The sequence below is a fragment of the Podarcis pityusensis genome, assembly GCF_964106645.2.
Source record: "Podarcis pityusensis genome assembly, chromosome: 7".
Taxonomy (NCBI): Eukaryota; Metazoa; Chordata; class Lepidosauria; order Squamata; family Lacertidae; genus Podarcis; species Podarcis pityusensis.
The window spans coordinates 61,845,273-61,871,031 of NC_138031.1; the positions used below are offsets into that span (position 1 = coordinate 61,845,273).

Consider the following 25,759-nt stretch of genomic DNA (forward strand, 5'->3'; position numbering starts at 1 on the left):
CAGAGATACTCATTGACTACAAAGATATGAACCAATATGTCTGAGATTCCAAAACTGCAGGGGAGCCGTGTGATAAAGTTCTAGGCAAGAAGGGAATTGTGGAGCCTCCTTTTTGAGAACTGGGTAGGTTGAACATTAGGAAACCTTTCTTGATCTACAGTGATTTATGAGGAGGACATAATTTCCATTTAGCCATACTCTCAAACAGATTTGGTAAGAAGAGAAATCATGAAGAGTTTATGCTTTGTTCTTATGTTTAACTGTGTGTAGTTTTAGGAAGGGTCAGAGTCCCTTGTCTTGTCACTCTGCATGTGAACATTTCAGCAAACTCACCTACAGAAGAAATGACTGTTGCCAGATTGGAAGGGAATGTGTTAGGCAACAGGTAGAGTGAGTTTTGCAAAGTGGCTTATGCTGAAAAAATGTGAGAAATACAGAAGTAGGATATAATTTCAAACCCTGGAAAGTTCGTTTTGTGTTGGCTTACCTTGTTTGCCATTGACACAAATCACTCTCCACTTTTAGGTACATCATAATTTAGATTATCTAAAAAGCCATTAACCCCTCACATCATAGAGTCATAGAATTGAAGGGATGGAAGGGACCCCGAGGGCCACCTAGTCCAACTCCCTGAAATGTAGAAATCTCAACATAGGGTCCCCCATCCAATTTTAAACCATACCAGAGCCTGCTTAGCTTTGCAAATGCACTCGCATTTTTATGCTGCACCACTACAGAGAAATAAAAGAAAAATGTGGCCACCATTTGCTCTCTTCCTCAACCATATAACACCAGGAAGGAGATCAGTAACACTTCCTATTGGCCAAGAGGCTGCTGTACATTGCGGGGGAGCAGATCTGGTCTCCAAGAAGCACATTGCAGCTGTTGCTGCCACCAAATCAGCAGGTGCTGCATTCACTGGGAGGGTGGATATGCCGCCCCTGTGGATTCTGCCGCCTGAGGCAGCCATCTCACGTTGCCTCATGGATGGGCCAGCCCTGTGCAACACATTCACAATTGCTAACATCTAAATGTTCAATACAGTAAGGAGGCAGAGGGAAAAGTGGCAGGAAGACCCAGGAATAAAGAAATAATAGCAGGCTTTCCTATTAATGTTGGTCCAAAACCCACTTCTCAATCCGCTAACAAGTGCAAAAACAAACAAACCCACCTTCAGTTTGCATGTTCTAGAAAATATTGAGCATTGCTGTACCAGGCCTCCACAGGACTGAGCACATTTCTGCTATACATTTTGCCTCATCAGTGTTTCCATAATGGAAAAACCCCACAGGGGTAGTGCATCTGCATATAGCAGAAAAGTAAAGAGATAGTGATTTATGTCCTAATTTTTACTGGATCAATAAAATCTCATATTCTTTATCCATGATAAACAATAGGCAAGAAATTCCTGTCAATAAATGTGAAGCTACTATTGATTGGTGCATTAAAATTGAATTAAAATAGGGACTAATAAAATAATTTAGTGAGTTTTGAAGAAGAAATTCAAATTCTCCATAAGCTCAGAAAAGAGCAACTATGTCACCAATACCCTGGCTAAGTAATATAAATAATTCATTTTATGTTGAAAATGAATATATCTAGCACAATATCAGCAATCTGCTGCATCTGCTTCATATGCATAGCAAGCACAGGTTCATAATTAACCACAAAAGAGCACGACCTAACTACGTTGAAGCAACAGAAGAATTTGTTCTCCTCCACAACCAATCTCACAAACATAAAAGTTTCAGTTTCCAAGTTCTCAGTCTATTTACCTGCAGCAAAACTCAAACTACATAGTATTCTCTACGTGACAGTATACATAGCCTTTCCTGTATGGAGTTTTATCTTCTGAGCAGGAACATATCATGTATGGACAGACCCCATTAGAAATGGTATACACAATGACACTTATTTCTGGAGACCCTATAAAAGCTGCAGCCAGATTGGGTTTAGGTTCGGCTCCGCCTGGAAGTCAATGGGTCAATAGCTTGCAAAAATAAATAAACAATTCAAACAGTAAGCTGCCGTCTTGGCTCCTCCCTATGTTTTTCATTTTGCCTTTATATCTCACAAGCAGTCATATTTTTTTAGTCCAGAGAGCAAGTATCCTAGCCAGCCCTTGAAAATCTGACAACTGCATCCATTCATATTTCAGAACAGTGAAACATTAGGGTTCATCTCTGAATAAACAGTTCTCTTTTATCACAACAAAGCAACAACATGAAGTACATAAAGCAATCCAAACAGTCCTCATATCTGAACTTGGGGCAAGTTTACAGAAACGTTTTCGGCACGAAAAGGCAACTACATTGTGACTTTTCTCTAGCAATGCTCCAAAGACAAGATTTTTTTAAAATGATAGCTCCTCTTGGCACTCAAGGCTTATTTATCAGTTTACCTCGGGTTAAGAACTTAATTCGTTCCAGAGGTCTGTTCTTAATCTGAAACTGTTCTTAACCTGAAGCACCACTTTAGCTAATGGGGCCTCCCGCTGCCGCCGGAGCACGATTTCTGTTCTCATCCTGAAGCAAAGTTCTTAACCCGAGGTACTATTTCTGGGTTAGCGGAGTCTGTAACCTGAAGCGTCTGTAACCTGAAGCGTCTGTAACCCGAGGTACCACTGTATTATTTTATTCCTCTTATCTGCTGCTTTTCAGGGCCAAGCCCTCACAAAGCAACACAGAGAAATAAAAACAAAATATAATCATGTAGAACATGAAGCATTGAGTGGATACAGACAAACAGTTGCATGAAAGAAATGGAATCAGATCATCTAGGCTTTTTCGCATTCCAGAAGTGAAGGATCCAGGCAAACATTAACAGGAAGAGTTGCCCAACTGCAGAGTTCACCACGACAAAAGGCCCTATCTCATTGCTGATCAATACAGCCAATTTCACTAGTGGCCGATTGTGAGCATGGTCATATATATGGGTGCAGACAGCCCTTTAGATAAAAGGGCTTCATTTTGCACAAGAGAAGCTGCATTTTGCACAACAGAAGATACTAAACTGCCTTCCAAGGCACCCAATGTGAAACACTTTGCATTAATCCAGTCTGGGTCATATATAAAGTAAGGCTAAACAGATTATTTGGCTTAATTAATGTTCTACACAAAATCTGAATGGCGGGGGGGGGGGGGAAGAAGAGTAAAAACTTGCAATAATTTTAAGGGAGAACTTGTTTTGAACACATCAACACTTGGTTTATTTTAATCTTTAACATCCTCTGAAATTTCATTTTGCTGCTGCTGCAAAGGATACCATCAGAAGCTGCTTCTCAGTTGCTGCCGTTGTTCCCCATTTTGATGCCCCTTGGAAAGTTGCTGTGTCATGTCAAATAGTCTTAATGAGGGATTCTGGGAGAAAATTGTTGGCTGTCATCCTTCACACCTCCCCAGAATCCCCATCAGAATAGTATTATATCGCAGTGCAGCATTATGCCAATGGTCGTTGTGCAGGGAAAATATATGAAGTCTGAGAGGACAAAAATGCCGAAAAAGCAGCGTGCTGCCAAAGTAAGTCTCCCCTCTAAAACATTTGCAAATCCTACCCCTAAAAAATTGCCCTCCAATTTGCCGTTCCTATAGCACAGGCATAGGCAAACTCGGCCCTCCAGATGTTTTGGGACTACAACTCCCACCATCCCTGACCACTGGTCCTGTTAGCTAGGGATGATGTAGTCCCAAAACATCTGGAGGGCCGAGTTTGCCTTTGCCTGCTGTAGCAGCAGTCACTTTTTGCAGCAGGCCATTTTTGAAATTAGTTTAACAAGTTGCTCTGGTTAGCAAGAAAAGGATGCTTTCTGCAAAGAGTGCTGTCTGGTACTCATTTGACAATCCTTTCAATGCCAGGCAAAGACCCCCCCCCCCTTTAATGTCTTTGATTAGCTACTATGGGATTTGCTCAATCCAATGGGAATTGTGTTTGAGGAGAGGATTCTCTCATTACTTTGTTGGTTTGTTACGTTGTACTTATTTTATATGCTGCATTTCTTTGTATTTCATGTTTTTAATTATGTTATTGTACGTTGCTGAGATTTTGGCATAGGCACTCAAAATTTAGCATTTGATGAACCACAGTTTTACACTTGCATTCCACCCGTTATCCTTCAGATTCTTACCCCTAGTTCTCTCATGAACAAAAGGAGCTGAATAAGCTCTATTTAAGGAAACAGGCAGTTGGAGGTGATCATGTCAATCACCTAAGCTTAGAGATGAAATTTCTGGAATTTTGAAGACACAGGCAGGAAAATATTGTTTTTCGTTTCATTTTAAAAAAAATAATACAGATACAGAAGCAATACTTAATTGCTTTTTAGCATATTTTGCAGAGCAAAAGTCACTTTGTTACTTTAGGAACATAAAATGTATTATATATAAATTGGTTTGCCATTAAATTATCCTGTTTATACAATCTCTTCAGTCAATATTTACAAACTCTTTTTACTTTTTGTTACAGATGAAACTACAAGCTGCTAGACTGCAAGGAACCTAGCTTCTCTTTCCTTTTGCCATTTTATAAGGAGCAGAAAATTATGATGGGCTGTAATCAACTAAGTCCTACTCAAAATAGACCCACTGAAATTAGTAGCCTTGAGTTCCTTATGTCTGTTCACTTCAATGGGTCTTACTCTGAGTAGGATTATCGCTTAATATAATCCTATGTCTCATTCAGTTCTCCACACTGTCAAGCAGGCATAAAAAAGAACTGAAAAAAGGGGGTCTCAATGAATGCTACATAAAATTTTATCAGTCTCATTTTCTGAGCTATTGCTTTCTGTTTCTGCTTCTTCATATTTGCCATTTTATCTATCATGGACTTCTAAAAGCTGAAGGTTTGAGTGGATTGAAACAAGCCTCTGTAGTCTAACATTTTCCCAGTTTTTGCAATTTTTCAGGGGAAAAAGGCTTCAAGGGAGGGGGGGGGCCTTCACATTTTAGGTAAAACCACCTCCACAATCCACAAAGTGACCAAGGCATTAATAGGGACACCAGCCATGCCATGTGGAAACTCCTTGAAGGATTCTCAGAAATTCATCCAGATCTATCTGCCTCCAAGGGCAGACCATTCCAACTGGTACCTCACCTTTGCAGCAAGCCTAAATCTCACCAGAAAACGATCTGATCACAATAAAAAAGTGAAATAGAAATTCACCACATCCAGATAAACATCAACCCCACCTGATTAAGTGATTCTATGGAGGTATTTGCCCAACTACTTCTTAAAATGATCCCATGGTTACACTGGCGGAGGAAGAGGAGTGGGGGGGGGAGCACACTGTTCCCAGCAGAGCAATCCTGGCAGGGTGCCATTGCGGCTGCCCCCCCCCGCCTGCGCTGGGCACCCCACCCCGTCCCCTGCAGGCGGCACACCCCGCTCCTAGGACGCGCGCCAGCCCCACCCCCGCCTGCTCTCTGTCGCCCCGGTGCCGGAACATGAAGCTCTGCCACTGGATAGTTTACATGGCACCTATGAAATCTTGTTTTATCACAATGGTTTGCCTAAAGTGAAACAAACCACAGTTGTTTGACATCACGCTAAACCAAGGAAGACATCACGCTAAACCAAGGAACATGGTTGGTTTCCTCCCAGCTGTTGCAGGGAGGAGCACAGTGGATGCAATTTGTCCCTGCATGAAAAACCATGGTTTACAGTTTATGGCGACATGCAAACATGGCCACAGAATAAAGCATTTCATGTGTACTTGTTTTTGGGCCTCAAAGCTATAATGCACACATCAGATGCAAGCACGTAGCTCTTTTTTATTTCCATGTCATGAACTACAAGCAGAAAAAGTTAAACATAAAAAGTCTTACTTAATAAATGCACAGATCTTCTACTTTTCTTTGATGTAAAAATCCACTGAGTCTTGAAACATCCAACCAGGGTGCAATGATTTTCTGCTGAGAAATAAAGCGATATCTTTATGAAATAGAGAAGATGCAAAATTGTAGACAGGCAAACAGATGCACACACAAAACCCATTAAAATCAAATCAGGGAGTGGTCTCTCACCAATTCTAATAAGAATTCTTGTTTTCAAGTCTTTTCATTGGTTTAAGATTAGGGGATGTACATAGTTTGCTTAGCTATTTGATGTAATGTGTTTATTTTTATGTAATGTATTTTACTATTGAGCACTCCTAATATAGTTCTTGTTCACTCTCAGTGATGAAGGCAGCAATATACCAAAATAAATTGAGCACATTATATTATTACATAAATTATTTGCACATTAATTTTAGGCTCCTTTTTTAAGCTCCTTATCCTTTTTCTTTTGAGGCTCCCTACCTGTTCACTTACTCTATTAATAATAAAAAATAATGTTTATAATTTATTACATTTAACTGTCGCTTTATAATAAATAAAATGTTTCAAAGCAACTTGACAAAATAAAATACACCACCATAAAAGACAATGTAGAACCAGAAACACTTAAAAATAAACAATACAAAACACAAGGCAGTCTCTGCTTGTGTTCAAGTCTCCCACACCTGAGACATGCCCCGCCCCTGACACTCCTTGCGGTTGCCTCTCCTGCCACACTTCCCTCCTTGCCTTCCGGCCTTCATGCCAGAAGATAGAGAGAGGCAACTGTTGTGCTGAATTTCTTTCTTGAACCCAGGAATTCATATTAAGTACTGGGGGCAACTGATCCTATTCCCATCCAATGGGAGGATGTACAGAATGACAAATACCAATAACCTCTCTCCTTGGATACAGGAGAAAAAATGTCCCAATTAACATCATTTGAGGCCATGCACACAGGACTGTCCTTAAGGGTAACTGGGCCCTTTAGAGCAATGGGTTATCAGAGACTTGAGCGCACAGACTGAAATGACCAGAAGAAGACCTAGAAGAGAACTACTAGCTGCAGAATGTCTGGTGTTGTCTTTCATTGTATTGAGGCACACTTGCTATCCTGGCTGTTTTTATTCCCATTATAATCTTCCTACATGTGCTATCATGACTGAGAGGTAATTCACTAGATTCAGTGAGATTTTCTATTATGACAGACTTTCCCCTTATAATGATGCAAATGAAGCAAAGAACATGACCTCTTCACTAGTTTAGTTCTTTGTTGATTTGGTTGATAGTGTCTGGGAATCAAGAGGAAAGTGGATCATAGCTTTATACTGAGTGCTGTTAATCTTCCCTTTGCATAATGCTGGTACACTCTGGCCCAAATACTGGAGATTTATTTGATGTGCACACATTTTCAAAAACTAGTAAACACGTTGGATTCTATTACGAAAGAACAGCTTTGTAGCTCTTTTCAAGCACTATATTTATATACTGTATAGGTACTGTCATGTGTTTCAATTTGCATCTCTACAAAATGTTGAATTTTTTTTTGTTCCACAGAGGCGGGAGGAAGGAAATCACCCAGCTATTTCACTCATTTTGCCTGCATAAAGCTGTGTCACATGCATTCAGAACTCATTTTAGCATATTTAGCTACAATGATACATATTTCATTTATTCATATGCATTATTTATATGCAACCAATCACATATGGAATCATAAAAACAGACACTATGCTATACTATTCGTTCCGGAGGTCCGTTCTTAACTTGAAACTGTTCTTAACTTGAGACACCACTTTAGCTAATGGGGCCTCCCGCTGCTGCCTCGCCACCACCGCACAATTTCTGATTCTCATCCTGAAGCAAAGTTCTTAACCCGAGGTACTATTTCTGGGTTAGCGGAGTCTGTAACCTGAAGCATTTGTAACCTGAAGCGTCTGTAACCCGAGGTACCACTGTATGTTGGAACATTCACACAAAATCAACAGTTAATAGTTTCAATTTAATATACTTGGCTACTTCCTATGAAGTATGTAAAATGACCGCTCCCCGCTTAAAACGGGGGGCGCCCTTTGCGTGGACGCGTGCAGCCCCTAGATCTGGAGTGGCCCCAACAGCATAGGCTTGGCTTTGCCTTCCCTCAGGTGTGATACCTGGAGGTCTCCGCCTACCTCAGTCAGTTGTCCAATCCCACCTGGGGGAAGCGTTGCCAAGGAGACCAGGCCAGGTAGGGGAGGGATTACCTGCCCACACAATAGAGGGAGGATCTTACGGCGGCGAGACCGCAATCTTTGCGGTCTCGGGTGGCGGTATCAGGCCTTGGGCGGAATCCTTTTGTCCATCTTCCTCTTGCGGCGGCGATACCAGGGTTCCCCGTTAAAGGGGTTTTCTGAAGGGAGGCTGTGGCCGTACACCGAAAGGTCGTCATTGCTCTCCCCTGCGGCGGCGGCGTTACGGGGGCGGCCATCTCTGCTTGAACATATGTTCTCCAGAGCCGGCCCATCCCCCCCACACACACTGGATAACCCTGATGCTCCCTAGGTCCCCGGCTGGGGACCGGGGAGGGAGAACGCCCAGTGCCTGAGCCAAGGTCTACCCACATTTGAAATTTAATAAAGTTGTGGCCAATTTAATCCCATAGCACGTTGTCTTGAGTCGTTATTCCACATGACGGGGGGACCGTGCAGGATCTGGGGACTCCGCCTGTCCACGCAATGACCGCTCCCCGCTTAAAACGGGGGGCGCCCTTTGCGTGGACGTGTGCAGCCCCTAGATCTGGAGTGGCCCCAACAGCATAGGCTTGGCTTTGCCTTCCCTCAGGTGTGATACCTGGAGGTCTCCGCCTACCTCAGTCAGTTGTCCAATCCCACCTGGGGGAAGCGTTGCCAAGGAGACCAGGCCAGGTAGGGGAGGGATTACCTGCCCACACAATAGAGGGAGGATCTTACCTAGGAATCCTCACTTGGCTCCAGAGCTTCTCCCACCCTACCCACCCTCAGTTAATGTCTTATTTTGCAGGTTAACTTGTCTTCACAGGTTTTGCAGATTAACTTTTCTTCACAGGTATGCGGGCGCTGCTACGTTAAGGTCGCTGTTAAAGGGCCGGAAAGGAATTTCCCTGCATTGGCAGGTTTCGCCTTTCCCGTAGCAAAACGTCACAACTTTGGCGGTATCAGGCCTTGGGCGGAATCCTTTTGTCCATCTTCCTCTTGCGGCGGCGATACCAGGGTTCCCCGTTAAAGGGGTTTTCTGAAGGGAGGCTTTGGCCGTACACCGAAAGGTCGTCATTGCGCTCCCCTGCGGCGGCGGCGTTACGGGGGCGGCCATCTCTGCTTGAACATATGTTCTCCAGAGCCGGCCCATCCCCCCCACACACACTGGATAACCCTGATGCTCCCTAGGTCCCCGGCTGGGGACCGGGGAGGGAGAACGCCCAGTGCCTGAGCCAAGGTCTACCCACATTTGAAATTTAATAAAGTTGTGGCCAATTTAATCCCATAGCACGTTGTCTTGAGTCGTTATTCCACATGACGGGGGGACCGTGCAGGATCTGGGGACTCCGCCTGTCCACGCAAATGCAAATTCTGATATAAACTTTCTCAAAAATGGTTTGATAGCATTTTGGGTTCATCTCTGAAGTAGAAGGAGCTGTTTGTTTATGAAAGTTGAACAATTTTATCTAACTAGAGGGGAAAAATAGTAGTGTTCTAAGAGCCAGGAAGCCATTGCAAATTTTAACATAAACTTTTGCATAAAAGCAAATATCCAGAAAAACAAGTGCTTTTAAAAAACCCTGTAAATAATGCTAGCACAATACTTCAGTGACTTTAAGAGATGTGATACATGACTGCATAATAAATACAAAATTCAGTTACTACATATATGCAAAATGCTTTCAAAACTATACAAAATGTCATAAGAGTATGAAGATACCTTTAATCACATTCAGAGATAAAGAACTATCATTTTACTGAAGTTACAAATGCAAGCAGGATTGGGGCAAACTGAAAATTCAGCTTGAGCAACATTATGCTACGATTACTTTTCATTCAGTGTTGCAAACATTTTTTTAAAATACATTTATAGCCCAATAAAATGTTTTCTTCTCTCTTGTTATCTGCCAAACCACCACCATTTTACTCCCACAATAGTTTCAGTATTACTTTAGTTCCGTTAACATTCACACAGCTCAGCTAACATTTAACCACTCCTGTTTTTCACCAATTTGACCTCAATACATACTGTTAAGAAAAATGATACTACTGCACAAGGCATAGAGCACGCTGCATTTATAAATCGTCCCTATAACTAGCTAGAAAGTTACTGATCGTGTTGTTTACCTTGGGATATAGAAGACAATATAACCATCCAGAAGTTACTTAGCTAGGATTACATTTTTTTTTTACAGTGAATTCTCATCATGATGTGAAAAAAGCTTGTTCCATGTATCAGAATAGATGTAACCACTGAAAAAGCTCTTACTTCATGTTCTTTAAAGTTCCGAGCAGACAGGACAAAGCTGTATTGCGAACGGTGAAAATCTGCTGCCTGGAGCAGTAAACTCCCACTCCCCACAAAAGCAAAATCTATTAGGCCCCAATTCTTTACTTAATTCCATTGTGTAAACCATCAAATGTGGGCATTCAGAAAAAAAAATGCTTTCACAGAAGCAGCCCTTGGGGTGGGGAAGAAACAGATTGGGAATAAGAATGTCTTCTATACTACAAGATTGAATTGTAAGTTTTAAAAATAGACACAGATGGGGGAAGCAAATGCTAGGAAAATACCATAGATTTGCAAACAAAGAATAACACACAGAGAGAGAGAGAGAGAGAGAGAGAGAGAGAGAGAGAGAGAGAGATACATGGGAAGGACCTGCAACACATTCATTAACAAACAGAGAAAATAGCAGAACTTAAAACTTTTGAAGTAGCACTCCAAAATTTACAGAATTTTGGCTGTGCCACATTTTGGAACCATCATGACAACCTGTGTCAGTGAGCTCCAAATTAAACACCTAGAGCCATTTTTAATTCATTACAGCTACCAACCGTCACAAGCCCTGTTCGCTTTCTTTCTTAATTTGATCACTTTTGCATAAGACTGATTTTCTGTTCCATGAATACAGAACCCTGTGCCTGCTCCCACTGAGTTCACACAATGCTGCGTAAGTTTGAGAATGAATTTCATTCAGCCAGCAAAGGCTGTAACATTCTATAATGATAGAGACAAACTCTATTAAATATGCCAGCTTCTAAGGTGTGTTTTTTTTAGTATGATGGGATTTTTCTGTGAGACCATGAGCTCGTTAATCCATGCTAAAAAATAATTAGCCAGGAGAACAATCTGCCTAGACTATGGTGGCAAGGGATTCTCTGTAACTCAGGATCTCCAAATCAAGTACTGGAACATATATTTTAACTCAACTGGAAATTACAAGGACAATATAGGAATAACTACCAAGTTCTATATCCTGCATTATGCTGTTACAATGCCAGACTCAGACATCATAATGGTCTCCTTATGGGTTTTTAATCTGAGTCTATGAATTATCTAATCCAAGCTAGCAGTTGCTACTTTATGACTAAGGCCTTGTTAGTGAACTGCAGTCCACAGAGACATAGCTACTATTAGTAAATGCTAACTAATTAGACTCTTACCTCTGACTCACATCTGTAGTAGCAATTCATATCTTCTACTTTTAAGACAATAATGAAGAATCAAAGCTTTGTCCAGTAGAAATTCTGTCAGCATGCCTCTCAATGACTGGGATGTAATAGCCTCAAGAAGTAAAATTTCATAAAATATTTTAATAGGCCAGGAAACACAACCATTTGTGAAGTTATTCTGGTTGGGAAGTACATTGCAAATTTTGCAAAGGAAATAGCAAATTTTGCTATTAGAATTAAAGCAGCTCATCATCTGGCTGAGTGTTATGATGAGAGAAACTAAAGATAAAAGGTAAAGGAACCCTGAACAGTTAAGTCCAGTCAAAGGCAACTATGCAGTGTGGAGCTCATCTCGCTTCAGGCCGAGGGAGCCGGCGTTTGTCCACAGACAGTTTTCTAGGTCATGTGGTCAGCATGACTAAACCGCTTCTGGCGCAACTGAACACCATGACGGTGTTTTCCATTCAGCAAGTACGTTATTTCCAACAAAATGTTGGAACACTGCCCTCTGCCTTTGTGGCAAAGTCCTGTGTTATTATCACCAAGTATATTTCCAATTACTCCAATTACTCTCTGCAAGGAGCAGAGAGAAGCTGATAAAAAGGGTACAAGTGGATAAATGGAGTACAAATGACAACTGCTGTGAGGATGCAACCAAAAACAACTGAACTATGGCAAATTCAACCAAAAACAAAATGAACTATGGCCAGCTCCAGCCATACAGATGGGTCTACAAACCACATGGAGCTTCTCTACAGTATTGCCAGCCACACGTGAAGTGGGGATATAGGGATTGGAGAGCCAATGCTCTCTTTCACATCAAATGTAACGATTTGGGGCCTATATACTTGAAGTAGCATCTTCCCTAGTATTTTCCGACACAGACTTTGCCACGAGGGTGAGAGGTTCATAGTTACATCAGTGCTGGAGAGGAGAATGGTCATCTGAGATTGAGACAGGGCATTCTCAGTGGCAGGAGCCCCCATGGAATTCCCTTCTGTGTAAAATCAGATTTTCCCTCGCTCTGGCTATGTCCAGATACAATCTGAAAACTCACCTACTCACTCAGGCCTTTGATTGGTGTTAGAGAAGTATTATTTAAAGCTATTTTTATTGTACTGTTTTGTGTTGTTAGCTTCCCTGTGCTTCCTTTTGGGACAAAAGGCACAATAACAAATATATTGCTCTATACCACATAGTGAATGAAGAGGTTATGTCATGGTTTAGAATGGATGTCTGGTATATATCACTAGGAGGGACAGAAACATATTCCATCTATATCCTTCCAAATATCCCAGTCATCACTAGAACTGTAACCTCACTGACTGGCCTTGCTTCCACAAGATAACCGCTTGACAAAATAAAATAAGGGAGTTCATTGGACAGGAAAATGTATTTAAGATTGTTTTTATACATTATCATCATCTATTATACATTATGGCCAGGCTACAGGCCTCTTCACAAGGCAAGGATGGTCACTACCATATGCACTGAGTTCATAAGGACCTTCTATCCCAAGTTTGAGATCTTTTAGCATGTGACTACTTTTAATCAGGGGCAATATATCCTATGGCACACATACACACTATCTGAAAACTGGAATATATGGAGAAAGCTTTCCAATTTTTGATAGGTGTACTGTATTGCTCCCACTACAAATAACCTGATGCTATGAAGTTGGTGTGTGTCATGTGGGAAATGCTTAAAGCTAACAAAATAGTTAGAGATATTCAACTAAGTTTTATCCAGAGTAGATCCATTAAGGGTAATGAAAATGACCAAGTTAGTTCCATTTGTTTCAACGGAGTTACTCAGTAAAACATAGTTGAATGCCATCCAATGTTTCCAGCCATCTCATCATGTTTCCCCTCCCCTTTCCTGACTGGCTGTGGCAATAGTCATGCCATTATTATGACTGGAGGCTACAGGCACCCAGATTTCAGGAAAACCACCCCAAAGCAAGCTTTCAGCTGGCTGCCAAGCAGCAAAAAACCTCCCCGTCTTTTTTAAAACTACATTGAGGAAATTGTATTGTACAATGTTTCTGATTTTTGTTATTAGTGCAGCATGTAATTCTGCAAAGGAAATAATAAATTATAGAAGGGAAGAAAGTACTTGTCACTCCTTCCCTTCTTCAATTATCATTGCCCAAAGAAAAACATTAGAGAAATGCAACCAGAGAAGCATCTTCGGGGAAGGCATCTTTTAACCACACCCATCTCAAAAACAGTATTTGAAAAGTCTACAAACCTCTTTGTGGCAAGCTAAAGATAACAGCAAATGAAAAATACTGGTTGGGGTAATTAGTGCTTATTCATCGTTTTTCAAAAGAAGCATATCCAGTTGAGGGTGCAGGAGGCAAAAACAAATTCTTGGTTTTACTATATATTTTGTAGTTTCTTCAAGTGACAAAATGATCAAAAATACAGACAACTCTGTCATAAAATGATACTACTTCACCTGATCAAAAAGATCTCCTTTCCAAATCTTGCTCCAGCATTTCTTTGTGGTCAAAAGGTTTTGGTATTAGTATTAATATTTAAATGTCAAGTATGTGAGAACACATTTCCTGTGCTATCTAAAGTATTTGGAACAATTTTCAGTGAAGCAGTAATATTGCTCCTGACTTGCAATTTCAACAACCCTGACTGGAAAAAGCAGCTCTTAAAACATCTGTATAAAATTTCTTTTGTGTGTACCCTTATAATACTGCTCCTCTTTCACCTTGAAACAGTTTACAGTGGTGCCTCGCAAGACGAAAAGAATCCGTTCTGTGAGTCTCTTCGTCTAGCGGTTTTTTCGTCTTGCGAAGCAAGCCCATTGACGGATTAGCGGATTAGCGCTATTAGCGGCTTTTAGCGGCTTATCAGCTTATCGGATAAGCAGATAAGCGGCTTAACGGCTTAGAAAAAGGGGGGGGGGAAGGAGAAAAAAACCGCAGGAACTCGCAAGACATTTTCGTCTTGCGAAGCAAGCCCATAGGAGCTTCGTTTTGCGAAGCACCTCCAAAACGGAAAACTCTTTCGTCTAGCGAGTTTTCCGTCTTGCGAGGCATTCGTCTTGCGGGGCACCACTGTATTCTAGTTCCCAGCTGCAAGACATATTTATTCTTTTCATAGAGTGCTATTCATACTGGGATATCAGTTGCATTTAGAGTGCTTAAGGTGATATATTTGTTTCATATTCACACTACATTTGATAGCCATTTTAACCATCAGGTCCCTGTATGTTTTATGGAAAAGCAGTTATTTGTTGCAATTTCTTCATTATTATTATTTCCCCCCAAAAAAAACCATACTCAATTTTAACATTTTACTAAGATGGTACACAACAGATATGGTTATCTATGTAGTCCTTTTAAATTAAGTTCTCATGCTTAGTTAGAGCTGTTATTTTTATTACATGTGGGTGTCTTAATAGTAATGTGCTGTGATTGTATAGCTGAGAGCTTGCTTTCTCCTACAAATCTATACAAGCTTTCAATACAGCAGCATAAATAGTATGCGATGAATCAAAAATACACAAATGGGAGTTTCGGCTCTCTGTATTCTGCTGTAGTCTGGTAAATGTGTTTTGACAATGGACCACATTTTTATGTTTGTTTTGTATTTTGCACTCTAGCATCACAGAATTGTACAGTTGGAAGGGACCCCGAGGGTCATCTAGTCCAACCCCCTGAAATGCAGAAATCTCAACTAAAGCATCCATGACAGCTGGCCATCTAACCTCTGCTTAAAAACCTCCCAGGAAGTAGAATCCACCACCTCCCAAGGGAGGCCTTCCACTGTCCAACAGCTCTTACTATCAGAAAGTTCTTTCTGATGTTTAGTTGGAATCTCCTTTCTTGAAACTTGAAGCCATAGCTTCAGGTCCTACCCTCCAGAGCAGGAGAAACAAGATCACACTGTCTTCCATGTGACAGCCCTTTAGATATTTGAAGGTGGCTATTGCATCTCCTCTCACTCTCCTCTTCTTCAGGCTCAACGCCCTCAACAACGCCCAACGCCCTCAACAGTTCCTGATAAGGCTTGGTCGCCCTCCTCTGCACACAATTCAGCTTGTCAATTTATTTCTTAAACTGTGGTGCCTAGACCTGGACACAGTACTCCAGGTGTGGTCTGACCAAGGCAGAATATAGCAGTATTATTACTTCCCTTGGTTTGGACACTGTATATTTCTGTTGATTCAAGCAACTCCTTTTTGAGGGGAAAAGCAGAGTATACGTTTATGTAATCAATGAGACATAATAACCAAAGTAGTAATAACAATAATAGTAATAAAATTTTATTTATCTCCCGCCCTCCCCAGCCAAAGCCAGGCTCAGAGCGGCTAACAACAGTAAAAATAGCACAGTTTACATAAAATCACAGTCAATTAATTGAAATACATTGTAGCAGAGTACATTTCCTTTCACAGAAATCATTGCCTTGTCAAGTTTAATCTCTTCTATCCCTGCATAAATATCAGATCAAAATCTTAAAAGACCACGCCTCACATGTCATGTCTCTTCCTCTACAAACAAGCGTAACAAAATGCCTTCATGAGTTCAGCAATATTCTTTCCACAGGTAGTGAACTTGCATGTAATGTGAAATAATATTTTAAGGTACTATCCCAGAATATGCTGCACAATCTCAAACAATACTGCTGGTCAGGTGGTGATATATAACAATCCAGGCCTTTGTTTCACTTCTGTCTATGACCTGACTACATACTTGAACAAATAAGCTAACATGCATACAGTGCACTTACATGTTTTGCAGACATACATTTCCTTTTGCATAGAGAACCTTATGGTTGTAAAACCTATACAGACAAGTAGTCAGAAGGGAGTTTATATCTGAAACAAACAAACCAAAGGAACAGAAATGGCCCTAAAATAGCATTTAGACAGGGGGGAGGCGGAGCAGAGAAATAAATAAAAAATTAATGTAAGGAATGCAACATTGCTCATGTCAGGGCTGCTGTTGGGAAACCGCCCTGATGCTGCCCCCACACCCACCTCAGGCAGATCTGAGCCCCCACTTGCCCCAATGTTGCCACCAGCCCCACCACCGCAACATCGCCTGTGGCTGTGCCCACAGCACAGAAGCAGCAGTGAGGGCACAATGGCAGTGGCACAGTGGTGGCATCATGGGAGAAGCCTTAGCAGGGCTGGCAGTGGAACAATGGCAGCGGTCAGATTTGCCACCAGTGGCAAATGGTTTCACTGTGCCTTATTGATGGGCTGCCCCGGCTCATGTGGCAGGACTTCACCGCCTTGTCTTCAATCAGTGCACCTGCAAAATCTGCTCCAAAGGATCCTCCAGTGTCCTGGGGCAGACTATGAGGGCCTGCAGAGGGCTGCTGGGGGAAGAACAGGTTGCCCCCGCTGCAAAAGCAGACAGCCTCCTTGGATGCAAGCAAGACCTATGCCAGCAGCCTAAACACCTGGAGAAATAGAAGGCTTGGGTTTAAGTCAGCGGCTTGCCTATTGCAAATAACCGCAGCTGTCCCTAACCAAGCTACTGAGAGTCAAACAGGAAAAAGCATTTGTGTGTATTCAAATACCAATGGTCAGAGGCAATTTGTAACAGATTGAAAAAAGGGTGGACTTTCCCCCCTCATAATGTTCTTCTAGATGTGTATTTGCAAAGTAAACACGCAACTGGGACAATCTAGATGGGAAAAAGCAGTTTGGGAGACCTAAAATTGAGGAGGCAGCTGAAAGGGAAATGTTTAAGCACATCCCGTACACCCCACTGTTTCCCTATGGGGTTACGCTGACCTGATGCTGCTTTGCAGTAAGGCAGCACATCAGCATGTAACATAGACCATAAGTAGCAAAGCACCCCTGCCTGTGGCTCCTTCTACTGCTTTCTACTGCATTTTCTAGGTTGGAAAGAAAAGAAAAGCACTTTGACAGACCTGTTCTTTGCTAGTCTTCTGACTGCTACCACTTAGGAATTCCTTCCAATTTATTTACTATGGGGAACAGTGTCCAATTTGGGTCACCACACCTCAAGGCGAATAAAAAAAATTTGGGGGGGTGGGGAGAGAGGACAGTCCTGGAAGGCAACAAAAATGGTAAGAAAACAGCAGACAGAACTTCGGTGCACTTGCAGGCATACACACACTGAATGCAGGGGTGGGAAGCAGAACAAGACAAACGTGAGACATATCTGGGATGGAATAAGGCCGCAGTTTGATTGACTGATTAAAGAGAAACAAGTTTGGCATAGCCACAGAACATGGAGCCCAAGTGCTGGTCGATACACCGTCACACCAAAAGGGGAATGTCTAATGTTTAGGGTCCACTATAGCATGAACTGATGTGGGGGGCGCTGTGGGTTAAACCACAGAGCCTAGGACTTGCTAATCAGAAGGCCGGTGGTTCGAATCCCCACGACGGGGTGAGCTCCCGTTGCTCGGTCCCTGCTCCTGCCAACCTAGCAGTTCGAAAGCACGTCAAAGTGCAAGTAGAAAAATAGGTACCGCTCCGGCAGGAAGGTAAACGGCGTTTCTGTGTGCTGCTCTGGTTCGCCAGAAGCGGCTTTGTCATGCTGGCCACATGACCAGCTGTATGCCGGCTCCCTCGGCCAATAAAGTAAGATGAGCGCCGCAACCCCAGAGTCGGCCACGACTGGACCTAATGGTCAGGGGTCCCTTTACCTTTACCTATGGAATGAACTATTTTCAGGGGAACCCTTAGAGACAACATGGTAGGGAGCACTATGGCCCATCAGCCCCCAATCTGGCCTTCTGGTCAGACAGCACCGTCCTCCATGTTCCCGTAAAGAGAACTCCCCTTGAGATGGGGCCGGGTGTCTTTCCACAACATCCCTTCTATGGATCCAGCCCAGTGCCCCTTCTGCCCTTACAAAGCTGTGACATAGGATAAATGCAGCATTACAATTTTGCTATGAGGTAGGCAAAAACAAGCAAGTCATGTACTATGGCCATTCCATCAGTTAGTTAAAAAAAAAATCCTGCCTGGTCCTGTGGGTGAGGGTAAGCATGTCTGGGCCCCTTAATAAACCCTAGGAGCAGACCTGAGCAGAAGTCCTCACTCAGATCTACTTTCCAGGCTCCACTCATGTAAGTCGGAGTGTGCGGGGTAAAGTCTGCTGTTTGTCCCCCAATGCCATGAGCAGCTGAAAATCGTGGCTCTGTTTTCCTTTGGACGTCACCGAAGCTGGGAAGTGGGGGGGGGGGTCTTGTTGTCTGGGCAGACCAGGACCTCCATGCACCCTGCCCAGGCTTGTGACTCATGGAGGTCATTTTGATTCTGCCAACACAGAGGCTTGACTTAACCACCAGAGGTGCACTCCATTGTAGAGAGGGAGAGAGAGAGAGAGAGAGAGAGAGAGAGAGAGAGAGAGAGAATGATGGATGGATGCCAACAACAAGGATATGAACTATAGTCTTTTGACAAGGGTACAGGCTTTGGGGAGTATTCTCACTTTTTCAGGGAGTTAATGTCCCTTCCAGCTCTCAATTATGTAACAAACATCTTCCAAACATTTTCATAATACCTGGGACAAAACTATTGAAAAAGACCATTTGTCAAGGAAACAGGTCACCAGAATAAAATACAAAAGTGAGAAAAGGCTTGTGCTATTTAAATATCATAAACACTTTGCTAACCACTCGCAGATGGAAATACAGACGCTTTTGCCAGATGCCCATCTTCAAAAACTTTGCTCAATTTTTCATTATTTTGAAGACGCAATAAAGCCTGTTTGCTGATTAAAAGGACACTGGCTTTGAGAGAGAATCTAGTGATATGGTAACTAATAATGTTTTTTAAAAACCTTAAGTATTTTCCAGCATTACACCCATTGGCCAGGCCAAGGTCTTATTTCTTCCTCCCCAGAGAAAACGTATAATACAGGCAATAAGTGAAACCAAAACAAAGTGCTATCAAATGCAGAATGCAAACAAACTGGGAAAGGATCTTTTCCTCCAGTAATTTCTATCTTGTAGTAATTGTGTGCAGTAATTGCGGCAACCAATTTTGAGAATGACTTTTTAAATGTATGAGAAATCCTTGCTATTTTGACAGGTGCAATTTACAAGTGCAAAATTATTTACATCATTTCTTCCCTTCTTACCCTCGCCATGACCCTGAGAACTAGAAAACTATTTTCCATTTTACTGAAGGGAAACTAAGGCCACACAAGAGTGACCTTACTGCAAGCTGCCAGTGGTTGAACTGAAGTTGCTTAGGTTTAGCACAAAGACGCCAGCTTCTGCATCACGTTATCCTGGGCTTTTAAATGCAGAATTTGCAAACAAGTCTTACTGAAATCAATTAATAATTTCCCTGAAAAAGCATTTTTGTTAACTCCTCTGTTTTTGTGCATTTTGGTTTAAATGGAAAAGTGAACGCTAAACAGGCAAGAAGATGCAATCCAGCATTGTCCTATACTATGAACCATTAGGACACTGTAGAGCATTTCAGACCAGGCAAAAATGCCACCAACCAGAAAAAGCAACAAGCCTGAGTTTGGAAATCACAAGGCTGATTCTTGCTGCATCCAGATCTTTCTGCTGTCTGCTGAGTTCCCTGAACTGTCAAGCCTCACTGTATTCTGCCATGTTCCTCCACTGTGCAACATGTGAGTTATGGACTCCCCCATCCCCTGCATACATTCTCTGCTATTTAGCCACTGGGATGTAATTCAGCAAGTGCTCAGATGCTTCATGTCCTTGGTGCTAACTGTAGCCCAACTGCACATGTTAAAATAGCAACCAATTTTTCTCTGTTTTTGATTTTGCATTAATATTCCACTTTTCCTCCAAGAAGTTCAAGGTGGTGTACATGCTTGGCTCCCCCTTCTGATGTTAAGCCTAACAACCACCCAGTGAGGTTAAGCTAAGCGGCAGTGATTGCCCTAAGGCCTGGCAATGACTACACTAAGGTCCAATGCCCTCCTGTTCTTGTGTCAGCAGCGATGGGGAAAACCTCTGGTCCATGGGCCTAATTATGCCCATCAGGCCATTTTGGCAAAGCCAGACTCATCTGCCCTACACCTGATGCCATAAAATATGTCAGATGTGGGGCAGGGAAAAGTGGCAGCTCGGCCAAGAGAAGAGATTTCACATCAGAGAAACCACCACCTACCAGAATAACCCCTCTGAGTTTGGCAGTCACGTGATCCAGGAGAACCAATCCTACGCCTCTGCCTGTCACATAGCTCTAATGCCTATACACCCTCAGTCTGGAAAACATCAGAAAGAAGCAACTAGGATACCTGTAGCTGCTTCCAGATTTTTCTGCTGCCTGGTTCCACTCCTCCCCCCCCCCACAAGCAGCTGGTTGTCAGGGTGTGAAGAGAGCCCAGAACAGCCAAAATACCAACAATCAGCTGGGAATGGCAACATTGGAGAGTTTTCAAGGTTCTCTAGTGCAGCCAAGGGGGCTGGAGAAAGAAATTTGTATTCAACTGGAGGGAGTATGTTAAATGCAACCTGCTTACTCTGAGAAGAAAATGCTCTGGTTTTAGGAACATTTCCCCCCTTCAAAAGAACTAACTGTCAATCAGCTGGTCAGTGGTCCCAGGGAACCTCTTTGAAGACGCATTCCTAGAACCAATCAGATGATTGGCTCTGGTAGCAGGTCTTCAAAGGGGGCTGCTTTAAGCACTCATGAATAACTTTGCACTTTGAATAACAAGTGTGAATCATCTCATGTCCATCACCTGGCACCATAATAATAAGTCCACCTGTCAAAGTTGGCCCATGAGGGTATGTGGGGGAGATAAGGACCTGGTCCATAGGCTGGATCCAGTTCTCCACCCGTTACACGGGGAGTACCACAAACTACTGCTGCCTCTGCCTCTTTCAACATCCATGCTATAGCTGGTCCATGGTCCATGATTTTTCATAGGAAAGCCTATTGTTGCTGCTTCTGGAATAAGAGCCACTGCTCAGAACACTTGGCCACCATGAGTTGCTTCCCATCCACCAGCTAAGTTTTAACCAATTAGGTTTCGAACTTCCAAATTGCTAGTGAATTAAACGCATGACTCGCTGATGTGGTACTGATACAGAATGCATGTTATTGTTGTTGTTGTTGCTGTTGTTTAAAAAAACACTTATACTGTAAAAGACACGTTGTACTTAGCAGCCACAGAAGTGGAACAAAAAAGAAAACTGTAACAGAAAGAAAAGGAAAGAAAAAGTCTGGAAGGATGTGCAACATTTTAAAAATCCCAGCAAGTTTCAGAGGAATGTGTACGTGCAAATATAAAAAGCTTTTCCCATGAGTAAAGTGGGAGTGGCAAGGTTCCTGGAATGAAAGACGAATCGTATGAAATGCAGACTTGGAACCCCTTTATTGCTAATAAGGAAAGCAAGCAGTTACAGTTCTGCAGAAATGCTGACAGCTTTACAAATCCTTCAGTTAACCCAGGGCCACAGACGAGGTCTGTGGCGCACACTTGAACCACACTACGAAAGTAATGACCCTGAAAAAAGCAGAATTTGTTCATCATATGTCTGTATACAGTGTCCGTATCAGCAAGGGAAAGTAAGTTATTAGCAATTAGATATCTAGTGTGGAAAAGGGGAGGACAGGATAATAAGATACGACCTTATGTTTCACCCAATCCCTTCTTCGAATAGTTTTGCCAAGTTAAACAGAAATATCCTCCGTATTAGTGGCCCAGAGAGAAGAAAAGATACTCATCATTATCAGAGAATAAATTATTTTCAAGTCACCAAGCATAACAGCGGTTAATTTGTTTTGCCTACAAACCAGCACAGCCCTGACTCCCAGCAGAGATCTTGGCTCAAGTGAAGGTTTGCCATTCCAGCAACCCCACCTCACTTTACAAGCATGGTTCCTTATAACTCACCAGTGTGAACCTGCAGTACTTCATCTAGCTTCTGCATTTAACTTCTGCCTATGAGCGTATTATTTTTTAAAAAAAAAGATATACAAGACACATTAAGAAAAATAAGGAGCATAAGGCTCTGGTAGGTACAACATATGCAATGCAAAACTACTTGTTAGAATACTCATGCAAGCAAAAGCTATTTTAAAAAGCTCTAAGCACTTTCCAGTATGCCTGGCTGTTATAAATGTTGGTGAAGTGTCACTTGGTTTGCATCTCTCCCATTCCTTTTCTCCTAAATAACATTCCACACAAGCTGTATTTTTGACAAGAGAGTATATTGTCTGGCTCTGTTTAATATAAGAAAAATGCTTTTTCTATGTCTATTTCTGTTATTAAAAACATATTCGTGGCTTCAACTTAATATACACAGTGCTATCTGGAGGGAAACGTAATACAAGCCAATCATTTTAATTTACTTCTCCTGCATTTTTCTGAAACACACCAAAGATGCACAGTATAGCTTACCCCACAAGAGAGGTGGAGACACACAAAAGAAAGTTGCTTGCCCTGTTCTAGAAACTCCAGAGCTCTGTATGTTTGGAAAGACTAAAGGCTCAGTACTTACTTTGATACTGGGGAATATTTTAGTTATCAAAAGCACAAAATTTATTGTGCACAGCTATTATGTTTCTGTAAACTACATCTGGTTAACATTTTTGCACAAGCTCTTGAATCGCAAAGGCGTCATATCCATCGCTGTCTGCCTGTGTTTCATTTTTTAACTCCTGCCAGGGGTGCATGCACAACTAAGCAGCACAGCCGCAAGCTACCCATTTAGCACTTGTGCCAATAAAAAAGCCCCCACCAGAAATAATGTTTGTGTTGATGGATGGTACTTCTTCCTTACCCACCATAAATGCTTCCGTGAGCATGGTTACACCAAGTTGTTTCATGCATCCAGGTTGGTGGTTGCTTAAAAACAGACCATTTATGCGGAATCTGTGTTAACTGGGTTTCAGTTTAGATCACTAGGTTAGTCTTAAGAATTCAGAAAAAAATATCAGTTTCCATCTGCGCTGTACACTTCTGATCTGTCAAATGATGCAATGCGGTATAAGCCAACTCACAGAATATGCTTCTTGTCTGTATTGAGTAGTCAAACTATTTCTGATCAAGAAAAATGTAAAAACTCATCTTTCTTTTTTTAGCCAATCACCACATCTGTACTTTTTTTCACAAGAAAGCACTGCAAAAACATACCAGATTATTATTTTTTAACTGTCTTGGCAAATAGTCATAAAAATGCTGAACTCATGCTCTCTGCTCTGCTTGCATGCAATAAGAGACCCTGAAAACCATGATTCACTCCTCAAGCAGAAATGAATCTGACTGGCCATAACTGTCAGGAATGAGGAGAGAACTGTAAGGACCAAAGGATAAAGCACTGCTGAAAACTACAAAATGCTGGAGTAAGTAATATTTTATAATGATCTAACACAAAGCAACCAAAATGTTGCAAAACAGTCCAGTTTTCCAACTATTCAAGGGCAGAGAAACAAGAGAAATGGGAATCTGCATACAGATGGGTGCAACGCTACAATTATTGCACCATTTTTATTTCTAAAATGTACAAGCATTGCAACTGCTTTTAGCAGAATCAACTCTGAAGATCAATGGGGTGACAGATGTCACAGCCAGATCGCCCTCACATCCTTATGTACTGAATTTTACATGGCACCTATTTAACACACAGGCAAAACAGAAAACAAAATCCATAGTGCCAGCTTTGATTTAAGAGACGGGGCACTCATTAATAGCATTATTCACTGTTATCAACTGTTTACTTGCCTTCCCCCAGTTTAAGTATTCTCATGGCAAGACTAAACAGCATAAAAACACATAGCATGATATCCCCAGACCCATTCAGAAGCTTCTGAAGCTCAGATTAAATGCAGTCTGCTCAACAATCCCGTCACTATTAAGTAACTCATCAGAAAATAAAGAGGGAATTATCAAGTGGGAATTGAGAAGTAATTATTTCTCTGAAGCAGAGGACACTCCACTTCTAAGAGGAGGGGCTTCTCCTTAGCCACATGTGAGAACTAGAACCTCCTAATCAGAAAATAAAATACTGTATACGGTTAGATGTGCACCATTTTTAACTACAAGAGGCATGTTGAGAATAAGCTTTAGATTCAGTTGTATGAAATAATGCAACACAGTGTGTTACCATGCAGAATTTCCCCTAGGTCCACTCTACCCACAACAGAAAGCACTACATCTAAATTCTTGATATTTCTAGCTCTGTTTCTATCATGGATACCTTCCCAGAATTTGAATCCCGGGGGGCATTAATATGACCTCCACAGCACACATTTATGGGCATGGCAGAATATCATTCACATAATCAGGTCACTGGATCATTCATACGGACCTTATGAAGAATCTCAAGTTATCAAGGGCCTATCCACTTTATGAGCGGCTGGTAAACTCCAGTCACTCCTGGATTAAGCACATTATCTGAAATCATTTCAAATCACAGGCCCAGGCTTGGGATAGAAACTGCCTTGGGTTGCTCAATGGGATAATCTTTGCCTTGAGAGAGACAGGAAAAGTGTGAATGTGTTGGTTCTTTTGGACCACTCAGTGGCTTTCAGTAACATCAAGGGTTGAAGGCCTCCCCTTTGTTCTTTGCAGAGTGGTGCCTATGTTTGTATCATTTATTATTCTTAGGATCCTTGTCTATAAAACCCAATAAAAAGTTATTTAAAAACAAAAATGAACAAACTGAGAATCAATCCAGACAAGACTGTGGTACTGCTGATGGGTGGTTCTAAGAGAACAGCATTCAACCGGTTCTGGAAGGAGTTACACTTCTCCTAAATATTCCAGTTCACAGATTGGAGGGGGGGAGGGCTTTTGGATCCAGCATTGTCATTAGAAACTCAAGGAGGATCTGTGGCCAAAAGCACCTTTTATTAACTTCAGCTAATATGCCAGCTCCATATTTATTTAGTTTTTTGCTTTCATTGTTTTTTGCTGATTTTAATTGTGATATATTGTAATTTTTTTAGCATTGTTTTGTTTGCCTGTAAGCAGTCTAGGTGATATTTCTTCCTGGGCAGCTATATTAATTTGCTGAAATACTAAATATAACATTTCATTACTGTAACAACAACAACAGGGGTTAGGGGTTTATCTCTATGCCATAACTAAGCCTAGACCCTATAGGTAAGAACCCATATCTTGGCTACGAGATTTCCAGAAGTGGGTAATTGAAATATAGGGGCACAAGAAGGCGAGAGTGAAGATGTATTTAATTGCAGCCAGGACTGTGATACTCAACAGAGATGTGAACATGCAAATATGTCACTGTGGTCAGCAATGTGTGGCAGTGATGCAGGAGGACAGTTTGATGGTAGTGATTATTGGAAAAGGAGGTGAAAATATAACTTACA

General features: G+C 41.8%; 1 protein-coding gene across 20 annotated transcripts in view; it reads right to left on the bottom strand.

Moving 5' to 3' along the window:
• Window positions 1–25,759, bottom strand: part of ATXN1 (ataxin 1) — a 226,022-nt gene that overhangs the window by 163,452 nt on the left and 36,811 nt on the right. For 13 of the 20 annotated variants that reach the window (XM_081015292.1, XM_081015291.1, XM_081015288.1 and 10 more), the window contains one exon: window positions 5,820–5,906. The exons of 3 other annotated variants lie outside the window; for them this stretch is intronic. The gene's annotated coding sequence lies outside the window, so the exon portion shown is untranslated. The remainder of the gene's footprint in view (window positions 1–5,819; window positions 5,907–25,759) is intronic. 4 more of the 20 variants (XM_081015293.1, XM_081015294.1, XM_081015280.1 and 1 more) reach the window with 1 other exon arrangement.